Here is a 21,466-nt window from a genome sequence, read left to right as displayed (position 1 = left end):
CGTCGTTTATGGGAATAAAGAACAAAAACCGATTATAAGGAAAAACAATCGAGTCTGTCGATTAATCAGGTTTCTCAAAATAATCGATTATACTCGATTAATCGGGAAAAAAATAATCGATTGTTTTTGGTCATTCTTAAATACATAGACATTATTATTAATGCGTATAAGTACTCTTTTACGCTAGTTGATTGACATATCTGTCGCGGATCAAATCAGTCACATTCAATTCCAAAAGTCCCATCGATGATTCATCACGCGAAGTTATCTGTGTCAGAAGGTAGCCTGCGACAATTAGCGATTATCAAGAACTCGATGTAAAAAATAAAGAAAAAAGAAACCATCCCACGTAAAAATAGTTTTCGGCACGTTTTCCTAATTAAACGGTTATCCAAAAACGGCACTGACTTGGAAACAAATTACGTTACCTTCATTTTTCTCACCGATGGATATTTCTGATTAATAATTTTTTACTTTACGCCCGAGTTGCGGAAACTTTCACAAGTTGTATCACTCAAAATTAAATCGATCGACGATTCTCCAGAATAATCGAAAAAAAAAAAAAAAACTCACACCATACCTGTACGCCACTCGTGAAATCATTTGAAATTCTCTAAAATCTTACAAAATACAAATAGCGAACTCGTCTGAAGTATTTGAAATATATTTAAAACCCGACGAGAAGCTTTGAAATCCTGCGACACAATTTGAAAAAATGTCAAGATCCTAATTCCTTCCATGCCCGTGAATACGGCTTTCCAAATACATCGGATCGACGGATCAATAATACGGATAAGCACGTCATTCGATATCGCAAGCTTCTGAGTCCGTTGGTGGTATTGCAGGTGCGTTTCAGACGCGCAGCGCACGCTGCATCATGCGGTAGGTAGGCACTTGCAGGTAGCCAAGCAGAATTCGCGCAGATGTGTATTGTTCGTACAGGTCTGTTGGTAGTACGTAGGAGCGGAGATAGGGCTGCAGACGTACCCGACGTATCCGACGTATCCGACGTATCGGAAGGTGGGCATAACGTCGCGGTTATTGGGACGCCCCCGCATGCTGCACGGTGTAACGCCTGCCTGGAGAGCCTCTGGCAGCCTTCCGCCTCTGCTCAACTCTGCTCGAGGAAGAGCCAGACCAGAGAATTCGTCGTCAGTCGGTCCGCGGCAGCCGCCAGAGCAGGACGTCGGCCTTTTTCGCTAATCGCGTCGTGCGGCATCTAGCTCTGTTACAATCATGCTCGACCTTTCCCTTATCGGCCGCAAACCCGAAGCGCTACGCTTCCCAAACATTGCTTGCCAATTATAGTTAACCTGGGGCGAGAAGAAAAGTAAATGAGATAAACGATAAGAACAAAAAAAAAAACAGACATGTCGACATAAGAGACCGAAATCATAAATTGTATAATAATAACAATAATAATAATATAAATAATGTAATAACAAGAAAAACAAGAATTGTTAATCAAACTTTGTACAGTGAGAAAGTAAATAGTTGTTTTTCTAGTGATATGTATATGTTACATCGAGTTTCTTCTGTTTATTTTATTTATATTTTTGTTTTTTTTTTGGTTTTTCTTCTCCTCACCAAAGTTTCGTTACTCATTCTTATACTCCGTTGCAATATCCAAAGATTCATATATGTCCGAGCATTGATGTGCTAATTAAGATAATCGGTTGTAATTGTAGTCGAATTTAAGTTGTACGTAAAATGTGTGATTTCAAATTGTGCGGGATTTAAATACACTTGGTTTGAAATTGAGAAACGAGAAAAAAAGAGAGGGATAAAATTAATGAGTATTTCGTGCCGTTTGTTGGTCGTTGTACGGTAGTTGTTGTTTTTTTTCTTTTTTTTTCTTTTTATTGTTTTTTCTTCCGGTTATCCAAATATCATCAACACTTGTACGTTTTTATAATTGCAAAAACGTGATTCAATTCTCCTCACCCACGCACCTCAGTTTTGCTATTTGGATTTATTATTTCACCTCGTCTATGTACGAACACTTCGACGTTGCTGCTCGAATACTGTACTGCGATCCTTGATACGCATCTTCGTGGAGACTGCAAAACAGGTAAATCAATGAATTTAATTAACAATCTGTATTTGGTACATCAAAGGAATGAGGGAAAAAATAAGACGATAATTAAGTATAATGGAAATGAGAAAGAAGATTGGTTTGGGTAATAGGGTTTCATCGTTTGTTTCAATAGTCGTTTATTTTCGCGCGTATCGCACACCTGTGTGCTGCAACGTGCATAAATCTAGGCGTTGAGACACAATAATTTATAGGTATATACATGCAAGCGATCACGTCGAGGGTCGACGATTTATTTCGAAAGTATCGGAGATCATTATCATCGGACAGTTCCTTTCTTCTTAAATGAGATGAATTTTCGGAGACCTGAGTATAAGAAAATATTCACGATGATTATCGAATCTAAATCAATCGCTCAATCTGATTTTTACACATATTCGTTGCACAGTTGTCTTTCTTTTTCATTTAATCCGACTTTTACGACGAATGAAATTAGTGTACAAGTTTAGAAATTTGTCGTAGAAAAAGAAAGGGTGGTAGAAAAAAAATAATAAAATACCTGACACAAAATTTTCGTTATTAATGGACATGTTTACACCGCGCAAACACTCATCATCAGGTGTCATAGTTGCCATACAGGTCTGGTAAAAACCGGTGTAAGATGTGCAAGCGCCTTAAGGGGCAATACCACTCGTCAAAACCTAAAAAATACACAATCTGTTTTTGTATCGCAGAAAAGGTTTGAGGAAGTTATTAAGCATGTATTTAAGTATAATATAATAAACTTTCATCAACAAATATTGAAAAATGGCGACACTGGAGTCATTGTCGCGAGACAAATTTGAATTCGCAAAAAAAAAAAGAAATCACCTAATCTACGTATCAATCGCTGCAGAAATGCATAGGGGATTATCGATAAGTGAATTTGAAGGTTATTTATTAACAAATAAGTTTTCAAAATGTCTCACGTATTTCTCTAGCTATAGACGTGTAGATTAAGCTGGTTTTTTTTTTACTAGATTCAAATTCGCATCCCTTACACCGATTGCCGCAGAATTCAACATATCTCGCGAGAATGGCTCCAGTATCACCATGTTTGAATATTTCTTGATAATAATTCTTTGTACTATACTCAGATATATGCCTAATAACTTCCTTAAATAGTATTGTCTTATTACCTTTTCTTCCATCCAAAAAAAGTGATTAATAAAGCGTTTTCTTTTGTTTCTACAGTGGTGCTACCCCTTAAGCCACGAGGAGAGAAAATATTGTTTCTATCTAAGTCACATATCGCATGTCTAAAACAAAACCGTAACATCCGGAAAAATGTTTTCTTATGAATTTTGTGTTCAAATTAAGGTATAAATGGTACAACATGAGTTTTTATGGGAGTTTCGAAGAAACGAGATCATTTCAGTCGTTACAGTTTGATTTTTTGGTCGTGCGATGTAACGAGCCTCTTTACACCACGAACGCCAAAAAATACATACCGTCAGAACCAAAACTCGCTGATCGCAGCTTTTTTACAAGGGTTAAATTCCCCACGAGGCTGAAGGTAGCAGCCAGAATTAGCCGCGAAACGTTCTAACACTCTTTGGAACAAGGTAGCGAAGTCCAAAAATCAAAATTTTGTGAAATACCGTGAACCCCCGATACTTTTCTAGAATTATGAGGATAAAACTAAACCGAATCTTTCTATTTCCAAAAAGTTTAACACGTTTGGCCGCTAACTCCGACCGCTACACAGCTTCATGACTTGGCTGAGCAGCGATATTCGAACCGCGGGCTTTTCGGTGAGAAGATTGAATCGTTCTTTCGTTCTTCCGGCGCCGATGACGAAGAGAATAATACCATTCGGACAAGTGATTGGCCGGCGAGGGTCGCGAAACACCTGGCACTCACTACGTCGCCGCATTTCAAACTTTGACTTACAAGAAAAAGGTAAAAATAACGGTGATCAATAACAAACTTCCCACTTTATTCCCGCACCCACATCGCATCGCGTCTCTCTCTCTCTCTCTCTCTCTCTCTCTTTCTCTCCATTTCTCTCTCTCTTTCTCTCAGACTCACGCGCTTCGTATCGGCCAACGCTGCATAATCTAGGATGCACATCCCGAAAATGCATACGCAAGAAATTATCCATCAGAGAGTAATTGAAGGCGGGATTTTCACGCGTTTTCAATATTTCACGTTTTTTTTTGAACAACTACTTACTGTTTCAAGTTTCCGCGCAACACATGCAGATTTCCCTCGAATCGAATAACGCTCGATAAATTGTTCGAATCGCGTTACATACGTAGGTATGTACGTGAAATTGAACGACAATTCCAGATATTTTCAAAGAGAGGATCGACTGACTCGCGGCTGTCTGGCAACGCCATGCGCCCCCGGCTGTATATTATGGTATATATATATATATATATATATACATACATGAATATATATATATATATACATATAACGAAACACATGCAACAGACTTTTGTGTTTACTCAACAGGTTTACACAGTTGCTCGATATTGAACCGTGTCAAATTGTAAAAATAATTGAGACGTTCTGATCCTGCCGTTCCATTTCATGTTCTCCTATAAACTTGCATAGTTATAACGCTGTTATAACGCTGCCGTGGTTATACGTAATTGAATCCCGCGCACTTTCAGTTTTGAACAATTTATGTTAATAATAATAATGATGACGACGATAACCGATCACGCCATAAATTAAATTGTATTTAATTTGATTCTAATTTTTTTTTATCCTTTGTCTAGCCGAAGATAGATATATCATGAAAAAAAAAATAAAGAATAACCCTCACCTTCATTTTTCCTCGTCATCTTCTCACTATCACTTCTTTGTCTATTTCGCTACCGGGTGAAAAGTTGGGTACCAACCCCCAGAGATGCGAGGGAAATTTTTCGAAGGAGGAACAGATGTGGTCAGAAGTTGGAACAACGTCGCTTCAACATTCTCCAGGACTCTGAAAGAAGGGGGATTACTTACTCGACCTCCGTATTTGATTCATCCTTTGCTTCCGTTAACCAGATCAATGTCTTGCGCGTGCCTGTAGGTTGGCTGAAATTTCTTGTGTTTACCAATTTCGAAGTGACCTCCTTACTCGTTTGACCACCAATTAACAATAAGTGTTCCAGTCTTTCGTGACATCAAACCACGCTCTCTGATTGGCTTGGCACAAGTGACGAAGATTGGCGCCAATTGGTCGTTCAAAAGCCGGGAAATTCAAATTGAATAATTCCCGCCAAATCGGCGAAACCGCGCTAAAGTGAATATATAACACTTGGAATAAAACATGTGTCGTAAAAATACCTCATAACTGAATTGGACCATCTTCATTTCATCGTTTCATAGTCCCTCAAAAACCATGCGGTACACGATACTGCGGATGTTTTAAAAAGAAATGAAGTACTCGTAAAGAGGTGTGCCACTGATCACGAACCAGTAACGAAATAGTGAGGAATGGGAGGTACAAAGAGATAAAATCAAATTCCTGCAGGGTATTAGCTGGGATGCATGTAAACACGGAGTATAAATTCGTGTTATCCCTTTACTGACGTATTTACAAAATTTACCCTCGCCTTACATTTAGGTATTTATACATATATTTGCCTACCCTTGTATTTATATTTATTTTTCAGCTGGTTTTTGTGTGTGTGTGTGTGTGTGCGTGCGTGAGGGGTAAAGCAGGTACGTCGTTATACGAGCACGGTGCTGCACGTGTGTATTATACGTAGAAACGTGTGTGTTATTCTGAAGTATTATATCGATTAACTGTTGGCAACAGAAGAGAAGCAGAGGAAAGCTTGTCGGGTGGGTGGCGGCATGGTGGCAGCTCCGGTTTTGGCTTTGGCTTTGACTTTTCTATATTATTAATCTTTCTCTCGTCCCTTTCATCCCCTCTTCGTCATAATCCCCGTCCTCCCTCCTCCCCCTTATTTCCCTCAATCCTCGCCCTCCCGGCTCTGCAGTCACTCTTCCACCGCTCGCTCGTATCCGAATGATCTACAGTACACATCATACACCGGGACACGTTATCCTGCGGTTCTCGTTCCTATCATCGCGATCAGACAATGTTTAGAGACAGAGGGGTTGGCGCAGGGCACAACCTGAAGCTCGGTTCTTGTTTGACGGATAACCGATCGAGAAGTGCTGCTGACGTAATTAACGTCGAAATTCACCTGTAAGGTATACAACTCGTTGTCGGATATAAATCAGGCTGTGAATTATTACAGGATAACTGTGCCTACAAGCACAACCGATATCATAACGATCAGTTCTGCACCCCTGATTTTTTACGATTGTATAATTTCACCGTTCGTTCTTCACAGGTTCTCAATCTCATATGAAACTATTCACATCACCGTTCGATGGATAAATCTATTATAGGAATAATGAATTAATGATTAGACATGCTCCGGATTTGTTCAACTTTCACAGCGTTAACCGATTAAAAAAAAACAAAAATAAAAAACATGACGAAATAAAATGTATACAACTAAGCTGACCATTTTCGAGATAGTGTTATTAAAATTGAAACGCATCGTCATCTTCCGCGTTCTGTATCAATTTAAATTGTATAAACGGATAAACTCTGGTTGTTTTTCTTTTATAACCGAGTTTTCAAAAGAATTAAAATATTCGTCATTTCGAGGGCTGGAAGGGTGGGCAGACTAACCTGCAACCTATACAGCAGAAGAATGTTATTTCGAGGGAAAAAGGTGGGAGAGGGGCCGGAGTTTAAGTTGAAGAATCGGGGAGACATCGGTTGAAACTTCGGACGTTGATTATCAAGAGGAAAAGTTCGGCTAGCTGGCCCGGAGCTAGGCGTTTGAGTAAACGAGGCGCGGGCTGTGCGAGACATTTTTGTAATGGAATTACATTAAACGTAAGCAGTGGGTAGGTACGCGGTAGACATCTGGCCTGCCTCTCTCGCCGCACCGTTCTAATATTGGAAATTTCAGTTCGCCGGTATTAAAGGCTTCCCCTTCTCTCTCACTCTCCCCCCCCCCCCGCCCCCACCCCCCACCACCTCCCACCTTACACCCCTCGATCCTCCGCCCCCGCCCTTCGAAGCTCCCGCCGCGGCCTCGAAGCCGCGTGGTGTGCATGCAGCTACCGTACAACATGTGCCGGGCATATGTCCAAACATTAGGTTTTCTTCCCTTACGGTCTCCTCGATTCGTATGTACCTAACCACCTACCTACCTACGTCCTACGACCTACGCGGGAGCCGAGCGTTGAGCTTTCGATGTGCCGATGCCCGTGGAGAAAGCTGAAAGCAAACGAAGAGCGTTTGACCCTTCCTTCGGAATAATAAGCAAATATTCACCGAATCGCCGCTGGCGAGTTTATCTTCTCTTGTGTATGCTCCCCTGTACCTACTCTGCATCGCCATGTGTACTCGATCCGTTTTCTACCTAGGTACGTTAAGGCTCCATTGTGTACTTGTGTTGTAATAACCACAGGCTGAAGTTTCCTCCTTGTGTATACCTAATCTCACTCGCTGTGCCTCGACGTTGTATACGTGTAAGGTACTCTGAAAACGGTTGATGATTTAAGGGATGCTGAAATCGACTCACTTTCATATATCCTTGCTATTATCAGAGGCTATCTGCGTCATTGAGTCGTGCAATTTTACACGCATGCTATGCCGAATACGAATACCTACAGAAATTTTTTTTACACGCATGCGAAAATGATGATAGGAAATTTATTCCTGTGATGTATTCTAGCTTTATTTGATTACACAGGTCAGCAGGAAATAAAAATTTTTTTTTTAGTTTCTATTGGGATGAACGAATTTCAATTCTATACATCGAGTAATAACCAAAACCTTTATTTTTTACCTATAAAGTTTGTTTTTGTCTTTTTTAAATAAATCTCGAAGTTTTTGGTTGCAAAGCTAACATTCATTTTTAAATTTCGTTTATCAATTATTTTACTTTTGCAGTTTATTATTAATTATTTTTTTTTTTTTTTTTTTTTTTAGCAAAAGTGATTTAAATTCAAAAATGAGGTTTGTTTAATTGTCATTTACAATAAATGTTCGATACAATTGGTAATTTTTCTTCAAATCGGAAATATAGTTCTGGTTTCTACAAAAACAAACTTTGTCTGATAAAAGTATTATTTCATCTATTAGTTACTTAGAAGAAATCAAAACTTGACATCTAGAACCCAGACTAAAAATTTGTGTCGATCGGTCTTATCGGGTGAAAGACATTTTTTTTTATTGATGTTTTAATATTTTTGTTAAACATTTCGAGTCTGATACAGATTTGATTATTGATCAGATACAGATACTGATTTGAATATCGGGTCGAAGAGATTTTTTTTATTGATATTTTGTTATTTTTCTTGGGCATTTTGAATCTGATACAGATCCGATCTGATAATATAGCCAAAATAAGTGACAATTTACTCGATCGGTAAGGACTGACTACAGCACCCTCTTATGGGGATGTCGGTGTATCGGCTGAATAAGACAATCGTATATTACGCTATTTTTCTTTCCTGACTAATGAGATCGTTTCAAACTCTGGAGGATGATAGAGGTTGCAATTGTATTTGAGCGGTCACTGTAAAAAGTTCGGGAAATCGACGGGGCAATATAGATATAGTTTCAGATGATTCTCACTCGCTTTGAGGTTATTACCGGTAAGGTCATCTACAGCTAAATCCCATATTTGTTGTATTTTTTCATCTATTTTTCGAACGTCATTTGATAATCACGTTAGCGCGTTCGTAAAAACTGTTGGTTCCCAAAGTTTGTAACAATTCTATCGCTCCGGGAAAGAAACAAGTGTAAAATACAATTTACTGAATTCATTGAACCGGTAAAATTTGAAGGTCTGATATCCTTGTACAACGACAACTGTGGTTGTGGGGGTGTTCCTTTACATCGGATCGATTTCTTCCTGGTACGGTTTGTTTGCAATAGCCATGGGAATGACCGATTAATCGATTCGTCGGCAAATCGATTGATCGAAAGCGAAAATTGATCGATAGCTCGGTAATGACTGCATCAATCAATCTAATCTCATTTGAAAAGGACCGCAACAGCTGATAGTAACCAAGTTTTCAATTTAGAATTCTAAACTCAACCCTGTCTTCCTTTTTCATCTTAGAACTGCGAGTTAAATCCATGAATATATGTTCACACATCATACTTTTTAGGTTACCTTCAATAAAAAATTGTCAAAATGAAATTTGCCCTATTCGTTATGTTCACCTACCGACTAAAGCATAAACAAAAAACTGCTAGCTATTAAAATAAGGTTATACTTGACAATAAATCATCTACTAGACCCGAGATTGCAAAGAGGTGCCAAGTGGCTCACGAACTCTGTTTATTTGTCTGTTTAAATTGGGACCCGAGCTCTCGGTGAACTGCAGGCATTGCACCGTGGTCGACAATTAGACGGTACTCTTGGAAATTTTCGCAGGGGATTAGGGGAATCTTGTGGTTCGAGCGAAGCGATTTTACCCGTATTATTTTTCCTCCGGCATGTATATGCGTAAGTTATGGGTAAGAAGAGACGAGCAAAGGTGTGTAGGTAAAGAGCACGTAGATTTCTCGCAGATACTCATACACTCGGCTGAAGAAAACTGTGCAAGACGGACGAAACAAGCTGTGTAAATAAACGATGTCATGAGTATAACAAACTCCGGGCGTAATAGTTGGTGTAACCGGTATACATAGGTGTTGTAGGTGATTGTATATCCATGTGCGCGTTTATCGGTTTTCCTCTTATTCTCGAGAACGATCGAGCCTTGAAAACTAAGCGTGTTGAATAGCACCTGGCTGTCACTCATTTAATTCGGTAGGTATTTAAGAGCGTTACGAAAGTCTCTCCGAGGCATTATACCTATACCTTGCATACCCAGATATAATGTTTCACGACACGTAAACCGGCTAATTGCATCAGGCCGTAGAGCGCGATCATCTTCTTATACTAATACCGGAAACACCTCGGCTAATCGGGAGCAGCTTGGCGAGACAGTAAACAATCGACTTCCGTTTCCGGAACAGATTTAAAAGCCGGAAAATAACCCGGATCTCAAATATCGATCTGCACAGTTTTTACGATTTTCCTTGATGCACAATTTCGAATGTTATACACAGAGGAAAAGGTGAAACTTGATGCATTGAGTTTCCGACTGCGCATGCGCGAACATCGACGTCTTTAAACGCAGGCTGGCCACTGCGGCTTCAGCCGTCAGACGCGACTCGTGGAGGTTGTGCAGGTGTTGCGATTTTTTTTTAGGTTAAACAGGCCTCAAATAGTCGAAGCATTGATTTCAGAAAGCAACTAATATTCGTTTTTAACTGACTAACGACTGATGATTGCTACGAGTCATCGTAACAACGTAATGTCGATTCGCCACTGTACTCAGGAGATTTCGAAATTTCATCTCCCGATTTCGAGTAAGTTGGCACCGCTGGATACGATTAGAGCTTGATTATATTGCGCATGCGCAGTCGATCACTAACCCGGTCAAGTTTCACCGTTCACATATCGCTGCTTCGAATCTTTTTAAAAATTCGCAACCTGCGGACACGGAATCGATGATATCAGGGAAATTTTGTTCGTGAAAGGAATCGTTTGTATCCTTGAATAACGTGATATTACACCTAAAACGAGTTATCTTTAAGATCGTACTAATAAATGGTGAGCTCAAAATTTCTAGGATATTTTTTTCTCCTCTGGTTGTTTTTCCTGAAATTCCTCGATCGTGCGGAGCTGTAGAGATGTAGCAATTGATAAAGTTTTATCAGATACGCATGTATGCATATTACACGTGCCTATCGCTAACACACGACACACATTCGTACGCACGCTGTTCGCGACATTCGATGCGTGCTCGTTTCAATCCCGGGGGCAGCTCCGCCTTAATAGTAATGTTAAAATTGCTCCCTAGGTCCGTGGGGAAATGAGGGAGAAATCCCACCTGTTCAGGTTACACCTGTGCTATCGACAGCCGCGGACTCGGTCCCTCCTCGGCGGAAAGAGGGATGGAGGCAGAGCTCATAGAATTATCTATCAGCTGACAGAAGTATACGTGGATATATATTACTGGTTGTGTTGCCCATCTTCCTTTATTATTCCATAATTTTCCACCACAGCGGTGCAGTATTCAAAATAAATATATTATATCTGACGAGAAAATCGTGACGTGGCATCTTGTACTCGTGAGAAATGGAGGCTGATATGAGGGGGTGGGGGGGAAGAAACACGACGATGAAATTCACAGCAATATAAATATATTTCGGAAACTCAATTCCGGCGAATTCATTTCACTAAGTTGAAAAAACAGTTTCATAAAAATCACCCACAACTTAGACGCGCGATCCGTTCCGACTGTACCAGGTTAAGTTTTGAATTTTTTGTTCACCCTGCAGCGCATTCAAATTTTCGGGATACGTTCCAATAACGAAGTTGGGTGGGTGGGTGGGTGGGTGGGTTCAATATTGAAAAGTCCGAGGTTTATCTTGGCTAATTACTGCAATAGCGGAAAACCTTTACAATTTATTTTGGCAGTCGAGCCAACTTCCAGCTTTCCAACGTACGTACATACGTTACACATATTCCAGCGTCGCGCACGTGTTTGCCACGTGTGTCAAATCCCGCCTCTGCAGTCCAACGACTTTGCCCATCCCTTCGTCTCAAGATACGGAATTACTGTCCGCACGGAGCACAAAGAAGATTCTCTAGCGTTCCTTGTCAACGGTAGCGAAGAAAAAAGGTAAATAAATAAATAAAAAGGACGTAAAAAATAAATTTCCGCTAATTTTTTAATCGATAGATGAAAAATTGTTCATCATTCACATTTCGTTAGTGGAATTCTTTTTAATCATTCCTCGGGATTTTCGTATATCAAGGTTTATTTCAAATTGCATTAAAGCGAAAGAGGAAACGAATAGAGGAAATATGGTGTATAAAGATTCAAGTAACTTCTTTTGAGTCGAACGCGGTAAGGGATTGAAAATCAGGGCTCAAATTTGGGGGGGAAAGATTTTGGGACGGTGGTTAAAACGGTATCGAATCCCCCATACATAAACTATAGTCGAAGCGAAACCTAGGTTCGTTGGTATATATCGTAGATGCGGGCTGCCAAACCGTAAATAACGTACAGGCGGTGTTGCGGTCTCTTCTGCGTTGTTCACAGCACGTGTAAATGTCCCTTATATTACGAACTCACCGGGTATATAAATATATACACAAACACGCACCTAAGCATAAGTATATATGTATATTGTATAGGCATACACGTGCGATAGGTATTTAAAATTTAATATCCGCAGACCGCATTACGAAAGTAGAAAAAACACGTGGTCGAAAATTTTTACACAGTTTTGTCAAAAAGTATGTTGTATACCTGTATTACGTACAATTTGTAAAAAGAAATTTATCGTAGTAATATTTAATTCGCTAGAATATTATGCGTTTTTGAGCTGTAGTTAAATTAGGTTGCATCAAAATGTCGTCTACACTGATAAAAATGATTGTGAATCTACTACACATTTATTGCGTAAAAAAAAAGTTGTCAATTCGCGTAATCAGTTTGCAAATTTACAATAAAGCGACGTAATTTACTGTGTATTTGTCTTAAATTAACCATGAAAATTTTTTATTTCACTAAAGTTTATAGGAAAAACACAAAACAGTAATTTGAATTTAATAAATTGTGTAGTAAATTTATCGTACTTGTAAATTGAATAAACAGTAAATTTATAGTAAATTCGCTGTTCAGTATCCCAATAAAACTTCGAATATGAAAATTTTTTAACATTGTAACAAAGTTGATTATAATTTTGTTCGAAAAGTCAAAAAAACCGCAGTGTTTTTACTTTTAATCACAATTTGTTGGATCACCTTTGATGTCGTATAATATACAATATTTTTGTAATTAATCTTATTTGTTTTGAAATCGTATTCACGGCCAGACAGCGCGGTCTTAAAATTATGAAAGGAATTATGATTTTATATACGTACGGTGAGTAAGTAACTAGGCAGAGACGACGCGACGACGCCGACGAATATAGGTACATGTATAAGGTATATACATACATACATATATGTACACACATCATACATATCGTATATAACTCGGCGAAGATTTATCTACGCACGTGCACGCGTCGGCATCCCTCTGACAAAGATTATAATTAATAATAAGTATACATCACATATTTTATTTTCGAAACGATTTTTGCTGCTCGTGAAATTTGTTCGCCAGTCAGGCAGCCAGCGGGGATCAAAGCTGGACCGAAATCCAGAGAAGGTTTATCACGGTCCCGTTTCGCTGTTTCATTATTTATTAAACCCTCCTCTATGATTGTTGTTATTATATTTTTCATCCATTTCACATCGTTTCTTCGCCCAACGCGTCGTGTTTCGTGAATTCAAAGATGACAGATTACACGATCTCCGTTTACTTTGATGAAGACTATTCGACGAAAATATTATGCTAAATCGTATTAATTTTATAACCCGACGCACTCGCTTATAGATGCCTATCTTTCTTTCCTCTTACTTCTTTACAACTGACGTAGGTTAAAAAAAGCAAAAACAGTAAGAAAGAAACACCGGAAATTTCACAGAAAGACAAAGTTTCTCTCTATCTCTCTCTCTCTCTCTCTTGCAATCAGTCAGAGAAAGCAGTTTAAACGTCAGCTTTCTCTGAGTTTTTATAGCTCGCCCCACGAAATCAAAAACTACGGAAATTATTGCCAGGATATAAAGAGAACCTTACGATTAGACGTGAAGGAATGTGCGTGTTGGATATAAATTTTAACGCAGACACGAGCTGAGGAGGGTGGTTTTGGGAAATTGCGATTCCCCCGTAGCAGCGAGCCTTGGGGGAAATTGATAAAACCACTTTTTCCGACGCGTTGCGTGCACGCGATCTCGTTACAAACGTCAATTTTTACAGTCGCAATCCTGATTTAAATTTTCGCATTTCTTATACCGCAGGATCGCACGGTTTATATACACTATTATGAAAAAGACCAAAAGTTCCGGGGGAGAGAAGCCGCGGGATTTATTAAATCGCTCGTACCTACCGTACCGTGGAAATTTCACCACCCGTGTACCATTTCAAGTTCATCACATTTTACCACTCTCCTTTTCCTTTTTCTCAAACGTGTTTATCCGCCATGATGGGCGGTGATTAATTCATTTTTTATTTACCTGTATCGATCAAATTCCACTGTGAAAATACGAGATCAACGTTAAAACAACGAAACGTCGAGTCAAAATTCGTTATTCTGTAATTTTCCAATTCTTCATACTGTCCTAGAATTGGACAACTACGAGTACATGTTTCGCTTTACCACTGCACTTTACTGAGTTCCAGACAATCCTAAAGCAATTGTGGTACCACTGTTTCTTTTTTTTTTTTTTTAAATACTTGCGGAATATCTGAATAAAAATCATCGCTAATTTCTCAAAATCTGTTTATCTAAACATCAGAAAATCCATAGACCGCAAATTTCAACAAGAACTTGGTGTTTTGTGGAATAAGAACTCAGTTCGCAAAAATTTCGCAACTAAACCTCGAAACGTTCACCTGCCTGCTGTGTCGGATGTAGAAAGTGGTCAGTATCAGCGTATCGTCGTCCGCAAACCGGCGTCTGACTACCGCGAGTTCTTTCCACTGTAGCCTTAGTCAGGTGCGCGTAAAGCCGGCGAAGATGCGAAGTAGTAACGGCTGACAGGAGCTTTAGATACGATAAATTTGAGCCATCAGTTCTCGGTATTTTGTCGGGCGAAATAATTTTCACAAACTTGTATTTCTCAAACCATGCGGATTAAGAGTGAAGAAAAAAGCTGATCCATGTGTACAAATCCGTGCGTCAGACGCAACGAGCAAATCAAAATTTGATCTTTCAAATTTTGTGATTCTTTTTTTTTCAAGTCTTTTTTCAAGTCTTTTTTAACTAATTTATGTTGCAGCTGCAACGAAATCTTGAGAGTATGAATTTGAGTCGAGAGTATAAGCCTGATCATTAAGCTCGCATCATTTTTCTCCCTTTTTCATTTTCTTTTCAACGGATTCGCAACCGGGCCGCCGTAATATCGATCGGTTAAAATTCATTCCCTCTTTCTTTCCCTCGGTGGAACTTAGCCGTTTGGTCCCTTTGGCCAAAGGTTATAGGGGCAGGCAGGCAAGCAGGCAGGCAACCGATCGAGTAACATACGGAGCAGTAGTACGTACCTGATGTGGTCAGACTTATTGGAATTTTTATGGTACGGTCTAGGGAAGAGGCCTGCATCCCGTTTCCCATTACCACGACCAATGGCCAGCCCCTCTCATACGGATTCACCCGCCGTACATACGTATTCATATTATTATACATTATGCACGTACTACGTACGAATATCTAGGTGAACGTGATTCATAACCTCTTGTCGTATGGACCGATGTATGGCTTATTGACAATTCCGATCTAGGAATAGGAAATAAGTACTGATTATCTACATTTTTACTTCGTCCAGGGTGATTCAATGATTTTGCATTACACGATTCGCTTCAACTCTTTGAGCTAATGTATTAACGTAAAAATTAACTGAATCCGCCATTCACCGTCTCATCGGCAGTCCAAAAGGATACTACCGAAAAAAAGTAACGATGGTTCATCTGCGGTTCTGATATTCATGCTATGTTTCAGGTGACATGTTAACAAAAAGATATTCTTTCGATCGATACAGCGATTCCAAAAAAGTCATCAAAAACACATTCTCATTCCTCAATTCAAATTCCTAGCTGTTAATTATTTTCCTGTAATTATCACTCCTAGAGATCTATGTATTCCCGTTCAACGTATATATGTGGTCAAATTCGGATAAACTTTTCGCTTTGAAGAAAGTTTTTACCCCCCACCCCACCTCCCCTCTGCCATCCACTTCCGCGCCTGTGAACCGGCGGTAAGATCGAAAATCCATCCAACTCACGGTTGCAGAACTGATTATAATGGTTCAGACGTCAAAGACGAATTCAAGTTAAAGGCCTCAGGGGGGCAACAACGGTACCTACTGAGAGATTGGTTCGAGCCTAGAGGGCCCAATCTTTCAACGGTGCCCCGCGTCCATAATTCCTGGAGAACATCGTCGCGCGCAACCTTCGGGAAAACTTATTCTCTCTCCCGGTGATATTGGGGACGCCGATGACGCCTCCGGGGGGATGGAGCCGGTGGAAGGGAGGGGGGGGGGGGGGCCAAAAGTGGAAGGGAGATGGAAAAAAGAGAGAGAGAGAGGAAGAGAGGGGTTCCTCGCGCGACTCTCGGGCGCAGAAATACGTTCCGGATGGGAAATTGGCCACCTGCTGTCCTCTCCTCCCCTGCCCCCCCCCCGGCCCCCAACCCGCGCCAATTCCCCTCTTCCTCCCGCCTATGTACCCTCACCCATGTATAGTCGGATTCGTATGTAGTCCTGGCCCTCATCACTGCTCCCGTACGACGCGACGTGCTCGAACCTTCTTCCTCCCTTTGCAACTCCTCGGAGGATTGCTTTGCCACTGTTCAAATTTACCCTTTCCAACTTTTTGCGACCGCCCCACATTTTCCTTGGGTTTTTTTTTTTTTTTTTTAATTTTCAATGATTTTAATTTTACGACATATCGCCTCGTGACTGACGCGATGTATGAGGATATATTTTTTATTTTGTAAATTAAACGACTTTTAGATTTTTTAGGTTTTCAAGAATGATAAAAGATTTGAAGTTATATACAGAGGTTTACCGGACAGTCAAACTCGCTGTACGTCGTCATATGCCGTCTGTATGGAAACGACTAGTGACATCATTCGACACAAGCCTATCAACGCTGGTTGCGTAAACAGGCGGGAAATCTTTCGAAATGAATCTGAGATTTGAAAAAAAAAACAAAAGTACGCAGACCAGCTTATAAGGATACTCGATCAAATAAAAGATCATATTTTTCATCAAAGTGTACGCGATAAGAATAACGAAAATGATAAAGAAAATTCTTTATATTCTTATGTTATTTTATGTATAAAACACCGCCGAGGAAAGTGTCTCTCTCTCTCTTCCTTGTTTACGATCGGGAGTGAGTTTTTCGCGAAGCAGTCGTGCAATTCAGCTTCGGCCCAACGTTTTGTGCATATCGTAAATTTAATTAAAAACCTCTGGGTGAAATAATAATTAATATGCAACGCGCTTGCTCGACGTTGGTTGGCGCGTTGCGGCTCTGCCGAGGCACGTAGACGAAATATGCGGCCGCCGTGGTACCCGCACGTGAAATGGAATCAATCAAATTCAAATTCACATTCAAATTCAAATTGTTGTTTAAGCCTGCCTAACGCAGGCTCCGCTCCTTTATCCCCGCAACGCCCGCACCTATCCCTTCATTAACAATCCAGAGATCAGTGAGCAGGATGGGAATTGTAATATTCGTTGTATGCGTATAATTTGGTAAAACCGAACACTAATTTATTTTAACTCCCCTTTTTATTTCTCGAAATAAAATTTTTCGAACTCTCGATCTTGAAAGTTGTCCAATTGGCAGGGCTGGTAGTCAATCACTTTTCTCGCTATTAGTTACTATTTTTTAAAGGAGTCACTTTTTGTCGCTCGAGTCACTTTCTCTGTCGTAATTGAGTTTCGAGCATAAGAAATTTAGTTGCACAATTCTTTTCCTACGCGGTATAATCCACTAGACAAGATCTTGTGTGTTAAATTTTATAGTAATAACAGCGAGGAAATCAGGCTTAGGTTGATTTCGGAAAAAGAACTATGATCGCATTGTTTCTGTACCAAAACGTTTCGACTAAAAGGACGATAAATTCATAATTTCAGAGTTACTGTTCAGTTATCATTCATTTACTAAACATCGTTTACGGTGATAGATTATTGTAATGCTGAACAAGAGGTAAAAAATAAAGAAAACCCGTATACAGCGACACAATTGAAAACAGGGCTATTTCTGATTATATGAATAACACTGGTGGCACTTGTCGTTTAATTAGTGTGCAATAGTTAATTTTCATCCGCCACTTTTGAGTCACTCTTTTAGGTCTGAATATCACGATTCAAACTTTTTTGTGAAGACCTGATAACCACCAACCCTAAATTGGTCAACAGGAATCATATCAAACCCGAAAAAAGGAACACTAGAAAATGTCACAAATATCAGATTTCGACTGTTATAAATCTAGCGGTCAGGTGATACTCGATGAATTTAGGTGGTTACGCGTGATTCGATGATTTCATCCGTTAACCCAGTTATTCATAAAGTAACTAATGTCGTGCAGTTCAAGTTCAAAATAACGACAAAACTTTCGCAGAAGGTTGACGCCAACTTCGTTGTGCAAAGGATCTGCACCCTCTCGGTAAAAAAATTGCCCTATCAATTCACCTTTTTTCAAAAAGGTAACGCTTACCATAAGGCCAAAGAAATGATTTGAAAACAGTTGCTTGATGATTTTTTCCCAAGTCTAGGCAGCCTCCGAGGTGAAAAAATCCTGGAATTTAGACGCGCGGACGTAAAAGCTCGGGGGAAAATCGACAGCGTCCGATATATCGAAGTGGTTAAATCTGACGTCTAGTCGATTCTGCGGGCCCTTTCAAATCCGGAAACGGAAAACGAGTCGAATACGATCGCTCGTCAACGATCCCCGGCGTGCAGCGCGCGGAGCTGATGATGCCGAAGGTGAATTTATTTGTTTGGACTCGTCAAGCTCCGCTCTGAAAGCAGAAGTCGCCCGAGGCCGGCAACCAGCTTCTGGTTCGTATCCCGGCTGTCAGATGCATAGCGCGGTGTCTATGACTCGGCGAGGGTCGCACGCACACGGCTGCAGGGGGATGGCCATGTGGTCGAGACCACAGGAGAGCTCTGTTTAGTCCCTTCACTCGACGCGGGCTCGTCCGGCCCGCCAGATATCTCGATTCATTTGAAATTCGTTTGATTGTTGACACCGAGGTTCAGGCATGGAATTCTGGGCCCCTGTTTCTTCGCTTTGTATCCTAATTCGATTAAATTCTAGGGGGTATATAGGAAGTCGAAATTACCGGGAGTCTTCTGTGAAACTTGACGATCCACGCTGCAGCGCAAATAACCAAGCGCAGTCACATTTCAAATTTCTACACGTACTGACATTTTTGAAGAAATCTGAGCGAACAGCCGACACAAACTCTGTCGGTTAGGTAGGGATATCTTTTTAGAAGTGATGTAAAATAATTTTCTATTTTAAATCTATGGAGAGTACTTCGAATAGTCAGTTTTTAGACGCTCAAAATTCGCATAAAAATTATTCGAATCTTGAATACCTTCTTTAAAAAGTAAGTTTTCTCATCAAGCTCTTTATACAGTATATAGATACGTCCAATCGTTCGAAATCACCCGTCTGAAATACAAAGCCGAAAGAAACGGAATATGGAAACGATGTGTTGAAAACTGGAAAGCGATCATCCAAGTGACATAAAAAAAATATTACTCTCAAATTATTTTTACGGACGACAATTTAACAACTCTTTCAATCCGACGTTTTCAAGCCACTAAATTGAGCCAATATAAATACATCGCGACATATTAACGATAAGGTGGACAGTACTGTATGCCAAAGCATGTGATACACGTGGCACGAATTGAGGATATACCGCGACGCGTGAAGGAGAAATGATTCCAAAATTTATAACGATCGGACGGGCTTTACGCTTAAATGCGTAGGCTGCATGATATAAGCTGAGTCTGCAGGGCTGGTTCAGCATCAGCGATGAATACCAGACAGTTTTTGTGGTTTTGAAATGTTATTTAAACACTCCCAGAGAACACCGAACCAGTTGTAGATAGGTACATGCCTATATATATATTGTTACAAAGGGTGAAATCACCCGTTTTGCCCCCTCTTTAATGATCTAGTAGTCAGCATAGATAAAAGACGTTTATAAACCTCTTATGTCTTTAAAAAGAATAAGGTTGCTGCGCCAACCGATATTATTGTAAAAACAGTCTTGTTTCAGACTTTAAACAAGAAACACGTATATTGCATTAAAAGCATTTATCACGATATTTTTGTTCACGCCTTTGATTTGATAATAAGTAAACTCGCGGATCCATATTTTATTAACGTAACGCCTAAAACGTTACAATATATATATATAGATATATGTATATATATATATGTATACATACACATAGATATACGTATAAATAACAGCGGTTGATCCGCGTTGATCCGTTTAGCCTGCAACCGCCGTAACTCGTCCCTTGCTAATCGCTCGTCTCCCTCAAAGTGAAGAGTTTTAAAAAGGAACATAAGCAAAAAAACAAATAGAAAAGTAGAGAAGCATTTTTCAAAAAATTTATTAAAGTGAAAATATTACCTGTCACCGATCAAACAAGTTTGAATACCCTTTAACTCAAATTAGACGCAACAGTGAATGTTACAAATTTATCTTCCGCCAATTTTTTGGTCTGAATTGTGTTCACTTAATATTGTAACGTACTTTGACGTTACCGAAAATAAATATGGATCCGCGAGTTTAGTTATCAAGTCAAAAGAAATCAAGAGCGTGAATAAAATGTTGTGAAAATGCTTTAATGCAAGATATGTGTTTCTCGTTTAAAGTCTGAAACAAGACTGTTTTTACAATAATGTTGGTTGACGCAGCAACCTTATTCTTTTGAAAGACATAAGAGGTTTATAAACGTCTTTTATCTATGCTGACTACTAGATCATTAAAGAGGGGGCAAAACGGGTGATTTCACCCTTTGTAACAATTTTTATAAAGTTAAAAAAAATCGTATTGCGTGTTACTGACGATGATAAGTACGTCCTAAATTAGTGTGTTTTGATCGTTTTCATTAATCGCAACATTGATTTTTTTTTTTTATTCGAAATATGCATACAAATACATCGAAACTCCTTAATTTGTCTGTTTTTCATAACTATTTTAACACTCGAGTTATTAAAAACGTATTCGATGAATGGCTTGTTTTGTTTTTATTTATTTTTTAACAGTTATTTATTTATCGTTAATTGAATTATTGTTGTTGTTATTCCGACCGGCAAGTCGGCCTGAACGTAAGAATAATGTATACATAGGTATGGATTGGTTTTGTGGGTGAATTGGCACACGCCCATCCACCCTGTACGAAATCGAACAAGCCGACATGGTGAAAACCTGCACGTGAGAATATTCGCACTCGGCGCGATAGTCAATACCGAAAAGCTTTGCGCTCGAGTACCCATACATAGAGAACCGACAACGTGGATATAACGTCTACTATATAAGCTTTGCCGTTAACCGAAAGCTCCCCCCTCCCACCCTTCCTTCTCTGGTAATTGAAAAACTGAAATATCTTACAAGGATAATGAATGACAGGGTCAAAGAACCGCGGTTTCGAAAATCGACGCGAGCTTCCGCCGATTATTTTTTATTTTTTATTTTTCAT

The 21,466-nt window shown here is 39.6% G+C and overlaps 1 protein-coding gene across 2 annotated transcripts in view; it reads left to right on the top strand.

Moving 5' to 3' along the window:
* Nucleotides 1–1,434: 1,434 nt before the first annotated feature.
* Nucleotides 1,435–21,466, top strand: part of LOC107227864 (protein CBFA2T3) — a 53,510-nt gene continuing 33,478 nt past the window's right edge. The window contains exons 1-2 of one of the 2 annotated variants that reach the window (XM_046734079.1): nt 1,435–2,071; nt 3,745–3,976. The gene's annotated coding sequence lies outside the window, so the exon portion shown is untranslated. The remainder of the gene's footprint in view (nt 2,072–3,744; nt 3,977–21,466) is intronic. The other variant, XM_046734080.1, reaches the window with a different exon arrangement.

This window comes from Neodiprion lecontei, chromosome 3 (genome assembly GCF_021901455.1).
Source record: "Neodiprion lecontei isolate iyNeoLeco1 chromosome 3, iyNeoLeco1.1, whole genome shotgun sequence".
In the NCBI taxonomy this organism is placed as follows: Eukaryota; Metazoa; Arthropoda; class Insecta; order Hymenoptera; family Diprionidae; genus Neodiprion; species Neodiprion lecontei.
The sequence above is the reverse complement of the archived record's forward strand: the minus strand, read 5'-3'. Positions and strand labels throughout refer to the sequence as shown.